The 13473-nt window shown below is 41.5% G+C and overlaps 1 protein-coding gene across 2 annotated transcripts in view; it reads left to right on the top strand.

Annotated features, from left to right (window-relative positions):
• The first annotated feature begins 74 nt into the window (after positions 1-74).
• The window catches only part of FRMPD1 (FERM and PDZ domain containing 1), a 150279-nt gene continuing 136880 nt past the window's right edge, over positions 75-13473 (top strand). Inside the window, exons 1-5 of one of the 2 annotated variants that reach the window (XM_038552855.1) lie at positions 75-230; positions 4487-4604; positions 6734-6843; positions 9970-10078; positions 10326-10448. The gene's annotated coding sequence lies outside the window, so the exon portion shown is untranslated. The remainder of the gene's footprint in view (positions 231-4486; positions 4605-6733; positions 6844-9969; positions 10079-10325; positions 10449-13473) is intronic. The other variant, XM_038552863.1, reaches the window with a different exon arrangement.

Consider the following 13473-nt stretch of genomic DNA (forward strand, 5'->3'; position numbering starts at 1 on the left):
GCCTGCGAGGGACAATCCTCTTCCTGCCTGAGAGGTTCTGCAGGGAGCTGCCTGAAGAGGGCGGTCGTAGTCTCTCAGTCACGCGCGACGCCGGGTCCTCCGGGCTGTGCAGTAACCTGTGTCCTGAGCCGGGCGCTGTACGCCGCAGAGTGCTTTTACACCTCCGAGCGGGCGGTGCCCGAAGACACCGCCGTACTTCATAATAGCTACGGTTCTACGCCGTGAGTTAGGTATCAAAACCTCCATTTCCTGGGTGAGAAAATTGAAGCACAGACAGCTTTAAAACAACTTGCCCAAATATACTTTAAAATACCTTGGCGGGGGGGGGGGGGGGGAGTGTTGAGGAAGGGAGAGGAAAGGATATTAGAAAAATGTTGAAAATTGGGATCCCTGGGTGGCGCAGCGGTTTGGCGCCTGCCTTTGGCCCAGGGCGCGATCCTGGAGACCCCGGATCGAATCCCACGTCAGGCTCCCGGTGCATGGAGCCTGCTTCTCCCTCTGCCTATGTCTCTGCCTCTCTCTTTCTCTCTCTGTGTGACTATCATAAATAAATAAAAATTAAAAAAAAAAAAGAAAAATGTTGAAAATCAATTAGAATGATTAACATAGCATTTTAATTAGTCTATTTTGAGCATGTTTGAAAAATTTCCTGAGAAGTTAAAACAAAAGATGAAGATGATGAAACTTGCTTTACATTACACAGCTAGTAAATGCAATAGGTTTTTAAAAATGTTATTGTCAGCCTCATTTTATTATATATAGAAATTTGTTTGTTTATTTAAAGTAAGCCCTATGCCCCAGCTGGGGCTTGAACTCAGGACCCTGAGATCAAAAGTCCCATGCTATACTGACAGAGCCAGCTAGGCACCCCTGCAGTAGGGTTTTATATTTACGTTTGTAGGACTCAGACATAAAAGTTTTTAACTCCATATTATCGTTATATTCTCATTTCTGGTGTTAATTGTTCCTGATAGATTATCATATTGGCCCAGTAATACAGTATATATAAAACAAGTTCAGGTCCTTTCAACATTTCACAGACGAGGAGGGGGAGCTGAGAAACCAAGTGCACTGCTTAGAGTCATTCTGCTAGTGATGGGTAGTGATGGGTTTTTTTTGAGATTTTATCCATTTATTTGTGAAAGACAGAGAGAGAGAGAGAGAGAGAGAGAGGCAGAGACATAGGCAGAGGGAGAGGCGGGCTCCCTATGGGGAGCTGGATGTGAGACTCCATCCCAGGCCCCAGGGATCATGACCTGAGCCAAAGGCAGAAGCTCAACCACTGAGCCACCCAGGTGCCCAGGGGCAGGGTTCTAATGCAGATAATTATAATGTCAAGTTGCACTCTCTTTCCCCTGCACCCCACTGCTCCTCTCTTAATCTTTAACCAGTAGTGCCTGCCTGGATAGCCAAGACTGGAGTCAGGAGGTAGAGGTTTAGTGCAATCAGATTCCCTGTCACAGAGTCATCAAAAGAGTGCAGCCCCCAATTTTGCAGGCCAACTAGCCATATATAATTTTTAAAAGATTATTTATTTATTCATTCATGGGAGACACAGAGAGAGAGAGAGGCAGAGACAGGCAGAGGGAGAAACAGGCTCCCTGCAGGGTGCTCGATCAGGACTTGATCCCAGAACCCCAGGATCATGACCTGAGCCAAAGGTGTCTAGACGCTTAACCGCTGAGCCACCCAAGTGCCCAGCCATTTATAATTTTTAGACACAAACCAGATGATTGAATTGCTCACATAATTCAAAACCAGAATATATCTGGGATGCTTGAGTGGCTCAGTCTGTCAAGCGTCCAACTGTTGATTTCAACTCAGATCATGATTTCAGGGTTGTGAGATTGAGCCCCACCTTGAGCTCTGAGCTGGGCATGGAGCCTGCTTGGGATTCTCACTCTCCCTCCCTCCGCCAGCTGCCCTCTCTAAAAAACAAACAAACAAACAAACAAAAAGAGAATGTGCCTTCCTGACTGCACATTGCACAACATTGGTTTTGGATAAATTAGAACATTAATTTACTGCAGTAACTGGTAACTAAAGCAATGCTGCCCACTTTCCTGATTGATAGAATGTAAGACATTGGGGCAAGAAAGAGAACTCCTCTACATATTCGGGCTTTAGTAACCTCTCCTATCCCTAACTCATGTAGGGGAATAGCAGAGGCAGCTCTGGAATGGAAGGGGCTGCTCCCAAGGAGCAGCCACTATCCAACACTTTGAGAGTGTATAGAAAGCCTGCACTGACCCTGGAAAGCAGCAGGGGCTGTGGAAAGAAACTGGACAGGAAGACTGGAGATACAGCCTCTAGATTTGGCACTGCCACCATCAAGCCATGTGATGAGGGACAAGTCTCTGTTTCAATGCAATTCCATTTCTTTAGTTGTAAAAGGAGAAGATATGATTAAATGCTCTTGAGAGTCCTGTTCAGTTCTAACAATCTAAGCATTTTTATTTCTAATTGCATCATCTAGGGCATTCTGGTCTGGAGTGTATGGGAATCAAAATATTATCAAATGTGGTCTGGCATCAAGGCAGCCAGGAAGAAGAATGCAGTAGGAAGAATGTAACAAGAAGGCATATCTCATCCATCTAAATAGTGAGGCAAAATGAGTTGGCAAAATGAGTTGGCAAATCTTTCTGCTGGTGATGGGCAGACCTCATTCCTCAAGGAATGAGGACCAGTAACTGAGGTCCCTGATGCTGACTGAGTTTAGTTACACAGTTCTCATATAGAACTACCATTTTTTTTCTTTACTGAGATGTTTTTGAGTAACTTGCCTGGGTTCACAGGGATTCAAAGAGGGGAGAAATTAGCAAAAAGTCATGTATCTTGGTAAAAAGATCCACTTTTTAGCGTTTGAATTTTATTCATCCAATGCTATATGAAGCAGCACTTATTGACTGGACTGGTGATGTGGCAAATAGCTGACCTGTTAAAGGGCAACATTATTCTCATAACAATTCTCTTAGAGAGGTATGTGGTGCTTGGCAGCCTACCTGTAGGGAGACAGGAAGGTAGTGGAAAGAAATAAGGAGCAGTCGGTCTTGAGGTGAGGAACTGGTTCTGGATACAGTTTAGGAGGGTGAACTGTTTCAAAAATGCCTGAACTCTGTCTTCCCCTTGCATGGCTCCTCCACTTGGAATGAAGAAAACTCATTAAAAGAGCTTAGGCTCCTCTTTTTTTGGGGAGGGGGGGGCACCCCTCCTTTTTTGGCCTGTGGGTGGCGGTATAGTCCACTGACCATTGGTTTACATGAGACAAATGGAGAGGACACAGGAGGAAGTTCGCATCGCATCGGAGTGGGCTATGCCACAGCTTGGACTCTTCATTTTTTTTCCCACATTGGAATGATGAGGGGGTTGGGCCTAATCTTTAATATCACTTGCAGCTCAAAAATGCTGAAATTATGTTCATCTTTCCTGTTCTTCCTTCATAATCTTGCTGAAAGGCTAAAAGCAAAGGATTCCCTATGATTTTGTTACGAAAGGTAAAAATGAAAACTATGCACACATAATTTCATATTGATACTTCTAGTCTGATCATAGAGGAAATGTTAGCTGATGTCATAGCCTATCTTCTTTTCCATTTTGATCACAAGAGGGATTTAGGAGCTATTTCCTTTGCCTCGACTTCCCAGACACACAATTGTTTGGTGTATCCAATTTACCCGTAAGAAAATTAAGCATTTCAATTCCATCATTGGGGAGGAATTTGTATTTACAGGGTCAGAGATTTATGGATGATTCATGTTTGGGGAATAATTTGGACATATATTCACAGAAACCTTGTGGTTTCTAATGTATAGGGAGCTATAGGCTTTGGGTATTGCACAGTTCAACCCTTCATTTGATAGAGGAGGAGACTGAGGCCTAGAAGGAGTCTAGAGGTAGAGCTAGTGTAAACTCAGGTAGGTCTCTGGGCTTCCAGTTCAGCACTTTCCCCCACTACTTTGCAGATTTAAATACTTTGAGAGGATCATCTGAGGGGATGATCCTCCCCTCAGAGGTAAGGATTGGAAGAATGGGGTGTTGTTCAACCTCAGTTTGAGAGGGACAGGAGAAAGGGTGGTTGCCATTCATCAAGAGGGTGATGGCAGTCCTTCTTTCCATGTTTCCACCCCCATCAGTAGTAGTTAATCTGGACCATGTTACTAGACAGCTCCATATATCTTCTTCCTCATTCCTTCAGGAGATGAACATGGTCTGGTGTTCCCCAAATAAACTTTGTTTTGAAGTCCATCCAGGACCCACCATGTATGAAACAAAAGTGAGGACAGGGGAAGGGGTGCTCTGTGATAGATGTTAACTAGAATCCTCACCCAGCAAGTGGGATAGCTTACTTCTAGAAATTATAGCCCTGCAAGAGGCATCGTCAGGAAGAGGGACCTTTTGGACTTTAGAACATAAGTAGATTTTTGATAACCTTCACCTCACTGGCGTTTACCTTCTATAATACCCTATTCTCTGTTCTAATTTTTAGGGCTTTGTTGTCTGGATGATTCATGAATGTTTGATCTTTCAAAGTAGACTGGAAGTACCTCAAGTACAAGGAACACTCACGTTAATCCTCCAAACAACAGGATTGATATTTATACATGGTAAAAACTCAGAAAGTACCCCCTGAGTGATGAACTTCATATCTGCTAACCTTTAGAATTGAAAAATTGAAAAAAAAAGAAAAAGAAAAAGAAAAATTGGTAGCTTTGTATATCTATCATGTAAAAAGGAAATTGTCCCCAAAGAAATTTACCCAAAGTCCTCCATAATATTTTAATGTAGTGATTTATTTTTACCTCTTTTTGTATAACTTGTTTTTGTTTGCCTAAATAAAAATCCTTAAATAATGATTTTAAAGTATGTTAAATAATTTTTATATATCATAGGCAAGATTAAGGAAAGAACTTTAAAAAAAAGAACTTCAAAATTTACTTGCTTTAACTTATTTATGGCTATATAACTACTTGAAACCATATATAGTAAAATATATATTATATGTAATAATATAACCATATACTTTTAATAACTTTTTCCATAAAAGTACATGTTTATTTTTATATAATTTAGAAAACACATAAGTTTTAAAAAGATTTATTTTTATTATTTATCAGAGAGAAAGAGCACAGGCAGGAGAGGGAGAGGGAGTAAGAATCTCAAGCCGACTCCCCACTCAGTGTGAAGCCCAAGGTGGGGCTTGATCTTATGACCCATGCTGTTTGGGATTTTTGATGTTATGGAGAATTTCAAAAGGAGACAAAAGAGTCTAATCTGTAAGCATCCCTCCCCTGGATTCAATGATCGTCCTGTTTCCTCAATACCCCTACTCTGCTTTCTTTTTCTGTCTTTCTTTTTTTTCTTTTAAAGATTTTGTTCATTTATTCATGAGAGACACAGAGAGAGAGGCAGAGACATAGGTAGAGGGAGAAGCAAGCTCCCCGCAGGAAGCCTGATGCAGGCTTGGATCCCTGAACCCTGGGATCACTCCCAACCGAAAGCAGATGCTCAACTGCTGAGCCACCCAGGTGTCCCAGAAAATATACAATTAAGGGAAAAGAGGGGATCCCTGGGTGGCGCAGTGGTTTGGCGCCTGCCTTTGGCCCAGGGCGCGATCCTGGAGACCCGGGATCGAATCCCACGTCGGGCTCCCGGTGCATGGAGCCTGCTTCTCCCTCTGCCTGTGTCTCTGCCTCTCTCTCTCTCTCTGTGTGACTATCATAAATAAATAAATAAATAAATAAATAAATAAATAAATAAAATTCATTATAAAAAAAAATAAGGGAAAAGAAAAAAAGAACAATCCCCCATAATCACACAACCACTATTGACGTATTGGTAATCAATCTATCAGCCTTTCTTTTTCTTTTGTATACATGTATAGCTTTCTTTCTTTTTTTGGGCGTGTGTGTGTGTGTGTGTGTGTATATATATATATACATCTACACACCACATATATATGCCATATGGTATATGCTATTTTAACTTGCATTTTTTGTTTAAGTTATATTGACTGTCTTCCTATATCTTTAAATATTCTTCTAAGCATCATTAATGGTGGCTGTATGGTATTCCATTACATGGATGTACCAAAATTTATCTAACTATTCCTCTACCTTTGGCCATTTAATGTGCTTTCATATTTTTTCTATAAATAAATTTCAGGGAACATGATTCTAACAATATCTTTGTGCACACATAAAAAAATTTCCAATCATTACAATTATTACCTTAAGTAATAATTTTAAGTTACCTTAAGTTCTTAATTTTTCCTAGTGACCTTTTTTTTGTCTGAGGAAAAAGCTCTGTTTGGCCAAGAGTGTAGGTGTCAGATCTCAACACCTTTGAGAACTACAAACAAGGGGTGGAAACTTTTTGTTTTTATTTTATTTGTTTTTAAAGGAGGTTTGCTGCCTTGTGCTGTAAATTCTAATTATTTTGCAGCAAGGAAAGTAAAACATACTGAAGGTCTTAGTTTGCATCGACATTATTTAGAACACATAACAGTTACCAGCCATCTCCCCACTGAGATTGGAGAGCTGATATTGTCACTACTCCCATACTATCTCCATTACACAAAAACACACATGTATGCTATGGACATGTGTTTATACAGCTGGGTATAGTTTTTTGCCTTCAATAAAAAGTGCAGGTTTCTTGCCTGTAGTATAATAGGTGTTTGATTAATATTTATAAAGTGAAAGAAGAGGAAAGAGATAATTATTTATTGACTCAGTGATTATAGGTCCAGTCCTACACTGCTGGATGACCTCTCATCCCATGTCAAGAGCCCTTTTAAAAAGCAAGAAGTGAGCTCTTTATATCCAGTCTCCACAGAAAACAAAGGTAAGGCTATCAGTATCTATTCTCCACACCTTCTCCCTGACATTTTCAGGATGACAGCCCTGCCTGATCAAAACCAATGAGTAGCTACCTGTAAGCATATTTTATCATCTTAGAAACAAACACAGTAAAAAAAAAAAAAAGAAACAAACAAACACAGAGCTTCCTAAAAGTAGGAATACATTTTATTCTTGCATATTAAAGTTGAATTGCTGTGCATCGTACCAATTGTGAATTAAGGAACATGCCAATCTTCCCATCATGTAATATTTAGACTCCAGTTGGGGAAAATAAACACCAGGCTTTATTTTGTGAAAACTTGTCTTAACATCCAGGGGGTCTCTTAAAGTCCTTCTCTGATGCTTGACCCCTACCTCTAACATCCCTGCTTCTACTAGAGTCAGCAGTGGCAGGGGGCTCACACTTTACTGGGCAGTTCCATCTGTCTTCAGGTAGGCAGCTGTTTTCCTTAAGGCCAAAATCTGCCTCTCTCTGCCATATTCCCACTCGTTTTAGTTATGTCTTCCTAAGTGTCAGAAGCCAGTTGGGATCATTCTTCTCGTTGGATGTATAAAGGCAGCTTGGTTCTTCCTTTATTCTTTGTTTTCTTTAGGCCAAAAATAATTTTTGTAAGATTCTCTTAGAATTTTCCAGTTTCCCCTTATCTACAATCCTAACTTTTCTAGTTAGCAATGGACTGATTTACTCTGAGCTACCTGGCCTCACACCTTCCCCACTAACCGCTTCCCTGCCTATCTCCCCAACAAAAGGGACATATTGAGTCCCTGGCAAGAATCTCTGGGATTCAAAACCAGAGATTCTTTATTGTTTACTCAGAGATTATCGTTGAACAAGAAGTGTGTGCCTGGGTTACCTGTTTCTTCCTTCAGGGCTCTCACAGTCGTGGATGGAATTCCTTGACCATCTGTTTTAGCTCTGGCCATTTGCACTGGAAATGAAGGCCAACTGTAGGACATGTTTATAAGAGGTAGTATGGTTGCAATAGGAAAAATGGGGACTTTGGAGTAAAGGTTAGGTTGAACTTCCAGTTGCTCCATGAAGTTGTTTTGAGATCTTGTGTCTGAACTTTTCTGGTCTTTTGTTTCTTCATCTGTGACAGAGAGATCTAATATCTACTTCCAAGTGTTTTAAAAGCTAAATAAGATGATGAACTTCAAAGTGCTTGCCTAGGGTGGGAATTCTTTAAATGGTAGCTACTATTAATCATAAGATATAATTTTTCTCTAGAAAAATGATGGCGTTGGCATATTCTAAATGGAACAAGTAATTTTTTTTACTGCAACAGGACCTACTATCATTTGTCATCTTCATTTCAGTTCTCTCTGACCTCTGATTCACAGTAAATCTTTTTAAAATTATGATCCATTCTCCTATTTCTCTTGTCTTAACCTCCTATTCATTTTGTAGCCTAAGGACGGATTGGGCTTCTGGCCCCACCTGTTCTCTGAAACTGCTTCCTTTAAGGGAAGTCCTTATTGTCAAATCCAAAGGACCCTGTGGGCCTCTACCCTGCCCCTGCACAATTTGACACTGCTGGTCACATGACCCTTTCAGGGAAGCTCTCCCCTCCTAGGTTCATGGGTACCACATTCTTCTGGTTTTCCTCTAGATGCTCCACATCCTCCTTCCACAGCTCTTCCTAAATGGCCACTTTCTTTAAGGTTCTTTCCTGGACCCTTTTCCATTCTCATGGGAAGTCTAATCTGCCTTTAATTGCCATCCTTAAGCTAATGATTCACCATATATGTCTCTAACTCATAATTCTCTCCAGAAACACAGACCCATATATCCAACGAACCTATTGACTTCACTGTTTCCTTGGATGTCCCATGGATACATCATACATCACTGTTCAAAGTGCAACCAGTCCTCTTCTCTTCCTAATCAACCTTAACTCCTGTGCTCTGTGGCCTAATAACTGATACCACCATCCAGTCCCTCCAGTTGCCAAAGCCAGAAATCTTGGAGTCAACCTTGAGCCTTCCTTCTCCCCTTGCTTCTATATCTGCTTAACCATCAAGTTCTATCAATTCCATCTCCGTACTATCTCTAAAATTCATTATATTCTTTCTGTCCCTTCCAACCACGATTTTTGCTCAGGCTACCCATCAGCTCGTCTTCTTTCTTCTGTCGTATCCCTGCAAGTGTGTTTTCTGCCTTGCAGTCTAACTAATCTTTTCAAGTATAGTTTTCATAATGTTAGTCTCTTGGATAAAATGCCTTAATTATTCCTCATGGTGCTCAGGAAAAAGTACAAATGCTTTGGGTCTGTTTAGAAGGCCTTTTATCAATCTGGTTCCTGTCCTCTTCACTAACCTTCACTTCACCCTTTCCACTCTTCTTCCCATATCAGGAGTCTCTTCTTCTGTCCTCTTCCCCTGCAAATTTCCCACCTCCACCTCCACATGGCTGTTCCCTGAACTCACAAAACCCTTAACTTCTGGGTCTTGCCATGCTTTTCTTTCTGATTAAAATGATTTTTTCCTACCTCTTCATCTGGCTAACTTCTAGTGTCATTCAGAAATCACCCTATATGTCACTTCCTTCAAGAAGTCTCTATTAGTTTAATTAAAAGTGATGAGCTAATGTTGGTTCCTCAGTTTTAAGAAATGTTTCACAGTAAGAGAAGATGTTTACACTATGGGAAACTGGGGTGAAAGGTATATGAGAACCCTCTGTATTATCTTTGCAACCTTTCTGTAAATCTTAAAACTATTCTAAAATTAAAATATCATTTAAAAAAGTCTCCACTAACCCTCCTGTGCTCGCTTAGCTGCTACTTCTGTGTTCTCTAAGATTTGGACCTGCTGTCCTAGATTCAAAGCTCTTAACACAATATCTGGCCATTGTCTATGTGTCTGCCTCTTCCACTGCAAAATGTTGGGAATCATGCTTTCCTCATTTGTTTATTCCTGATAGCATAATGCCTAGCAAATTGGCAATGCTCACAAAGTATCTCCTGAGTAAATTTTTGATGTTAAATATATTGTTTTTAGGGGGACAATACCAAGCTTTTGTTGTAGGGTAACCTGAAATTACAGGCCTACGAAAAAGAACTTAAAAGTATCAGACATTATGAGTGACTCGTAGGTTTTGCTTGTTTCTCAGCATGACGAACTTGGGAGACATGCTGTGCTGGATACACTTGAACATCACATGTGTCCTTACCCAGTGCGTCTGTTTCCAAGAGAGTCACATGACATTCGTTCCTCTGCAGGTAAAGCACCCCAGGCCAGCTGAGCTGGGTTAGTTTGCTCTGGGTGAACCTTATGGGCTGCTGACACATCCCAGGAGGGTGTGGACTGTGTGGTGAATGCATGAAAGCCAACTAGGGCAGAGAGCAAAAGAACCAGTTGGAGGAAGAATGACACCACAGGGAGATGAATCTCCAGTTTGGCAATTCTAATTCCAGCTCTTTCATTAATGAGCTGTGTAACCTTGGCCAAACGTCTTCCTCTTTGTAGGCTCCAGCGTCTGTGTTTGTAAAATGAGGGCTTGGATTAGCTGGTCTCCAAAGTCTGTTCCAGGATTGATGCTGTGGGATTCTGCAATCAGTGTGTGGCCTGGACACGAGTGGAAGGAAGCAGGTAAGTATGTACTAGGAGCATAAGGGCAATTAACCTTTGGTTCCAGGTCAGAAGCAGTCTTCAGCAAAAGGAAACCAAGCTAGGACAGAGATTTGTTTAAATCATCCTAGACGTAGAGACCTCTGGGGCATAGTAGCTCAACATTGTATCTTGAGGATCTAACTCAAGTCTATCATGAAGAAGCAATTCCAAGAATTGGAGTGGGTGAAGGTGGGCAGCAGAGCAGTGCTGATTTTTGCTAAATAATAAAATGATCACATTTGGGGAAAGTTTTTGTGTTTATTGGTCAATAGCTTTGATTATCTCCTTTGCACTGATATTATCCAAATTGTGTTAGAGATGATGCAAGGAGTACCACTGGGAGCATGGCTAGGGCAGGCATGGCAGCAACATGTATTTTTGAGTTGGAACTGTTAGGTGGGTGAATTGAGATTATTTGGAATGTGAGACTTTCAAGTCATGGAAATCCAGAATTACCTTAGTCAAGTAAAAAAAAAAATCCAGTTTACTTTAAATTTTATCTGTCTTAAATGGGTGGTAGTGGTTTTGATAATTAATGATTCCTTGGGAAGTGCAAGGAAAAGTATAGTATGCATTTGCCTAATTGAATAAATACATCATAGTCAACCTTTACTGGTTAAGAAGATCCACTATTCAGTGGAGAATGTAGGGTGAGTAGAGAAGAAAATAACATTATGATTCAGAAAAATTCCTGGGAAGATTCTTTTGTGCTCACTGTTCGTTGGTATCTGAATTTTTTTTTAATTTTTATTTATTTATGATAGTCACACAGACAGAGAGAGGGAGGCAGAGACACAGGCAGAGGGAGAAGCAGGCTTCATGCACCAGGAGCCCGATGTGGGATTCGATCCCAGGTCTCCAGGATCACGCCCTGGGCCAAAGGCAGGCGCCAAACCGCTGCGCCACCCAGGGATCCCGGTATCTGAATTTCTGAGAGGTATGTGGAAACTCCTGCCTTTGGTTCTGAAAGAACTGGAAATACGTGGGCACAAGGGATGCTCAGGCTCTTGGCTTAGGGTGACACCTTTCAAATCTGGTCCTTCCTCTGTGTTGACCAAGTTTAGGGTGGAGATGTGTCGTTCTTGGCTCTCAGCAATGGGATGGGCCAGGAGCAAAGAAAAGCCCCTCCTGAAAATGAGGAAACCCGTCAGATGCAGAGAGAATTAAGGGAGATGTGCCAAGCTTTAGGCCACCTGGGAAGAGGAGCAACTTTTGGTCAAAAATAGTAATAGTTAAGTTTATTATTTGCTCTGTACCAAGCATGGTTCTAAATCATAATGATCATAATCGGAATTTGTCATAATTCTCACATCAACCTTTTGAGGCAGGCTCATATTTCCATTTCTAAATGAAAAACTCAGGTACAGTGAAAATAAATATTCACCCAAGGATAATCAGGTGGTGAGTCATAGAGCCAGAATACAAACCCAGACAGCCCCACTGCAGTCATCGCTGTTAACCACTCATGCCCTGGTGCACATACAGTCTTTCAAGGTTGCATGTGTCTCTAATTCTGTGTCTCTAGCATCCATCCTGGGGCTGAGAAGGTAATGGGCTTTGTTGAGTGTTCCCGAACTGAATGGAACCAAGTGGACTTAGCCTGTGCCCAAACCTGGTACCTGGAGTCTTTGGGAGGCCCTCTTTGGCTCAACACAGTACTGAGAAAGCAGAATGCTAGCCAGTACTTGAGGGCTGGCAGCAGAAACCCAGCTGGCATGGAATCATGGGCAGGACTTCCCCTTCCTGCACAGGAAGAGAGAAGAAAACCATGGGCACTCTGAAGCCTGGGACTCAGGGGTGTGGGAAAGCAGCCCTGTCATTCCATAGCATGGCTGAGAACTCACTCTGCACAAGCCCCTGTGCTGGGCAATAGCCACTGTAGATATAGGGTTGGGTCACGCACATTCTGTGCCCTGGAGGAGCCCCATTTGACACTGGGAAGGGCTGCCTCTGATAGGAACCCCCCAAACTGCCTTATGATCCCTGTCCTATTTTGTAGGGCCAGACAAAACTAATTCTAAAACATACTATTTCTCTCAGTGGGATTTTATATGTTCAGCCCAGTGTCCACTAACTGAATTAAGGAGACAGGCTGTATAATTTTCAGACTCCTGGATGAACTTTCTGGATCAAGGATGTGGGGGCTAACTGGTGGCAAGACTGGGTAGACAGAACTTGTGAAAGGACTCTGCAATTAAAATGGCTAGAACAATTGTTGAATAAGTAAAAAGAAAGAAATCTGTTCCCATATTCATAAAACTCAAGGACCTACTTATCCCAGTAGGAAGGCAAGGGTATTTATTTGCAGCTGTGGAAACTTCTTTCAGGTCAGTTCTCTTGAATGAAGGAGAGAATTAGATAGGCCAGGATTCATTTGGTGATCAAAATGTTGTCTGGTTGCCTGGAAAGCACCAGTTTATGCTTATTATACTGTTATACTGGTGGCATTATTTATATTGCCTTGTTTCACTTGGAAAAGTATCCTGATTTGGATGATAAATTTTATGGTCACACTGTCCAGGCACAAAAAAAGCCCTGTATTATTCTGGTGAACCTGAGTTCTGAAGTTTAAGCCCAAAAGATTTTGGGGCATAAACACCTCTTGCTAGAAAGCTTTTTCCTCTGTCACCACCATGCCTGGATATGGACAAAAGTCTTTCCTTTTCCTCCTTAGCTTGGCTGGAAAAATATAAAACCAAAATTTACTTAAAATAATTAATAAGAAACAGGGACACCTGGGTGGCTCAGCGGTTGAGCATCTGCCTTTGGCTCAGGGCGTGATCCCGGGTCTGGGGATCAAGTCCCGCATTGGGCTCCCTACGAGGAGTCTGCTTCTCTCTCTGCCTATGTCTCTGCCTCTCTCTCTGGTCTCTCATGAATAAATAAATAAAATCTTTTAAAAAAATAAAAATAAAATAGAAAAACAGACACAGGGTACAAATTCATTCAGTTTTTTCCACAGATCAACTGGACTGGCTCAGGTTAGAGTCACCAGTTCTTGGAC

This window comes from Canis lupus, chromosome 11 (genome assembly GCF_011100685.1).
Source record: "Canis lupus familiaris isolate Mischka breed German Shepherd chromosome 11, alternate assembly UU_Cfam_GSD_1.0, whole genome shotgun sequence".
NCBI lineage: Eukaryota > Metazoa > Chordata > Mammalia > Carnivora > Canidae > Canis > Canis lupus.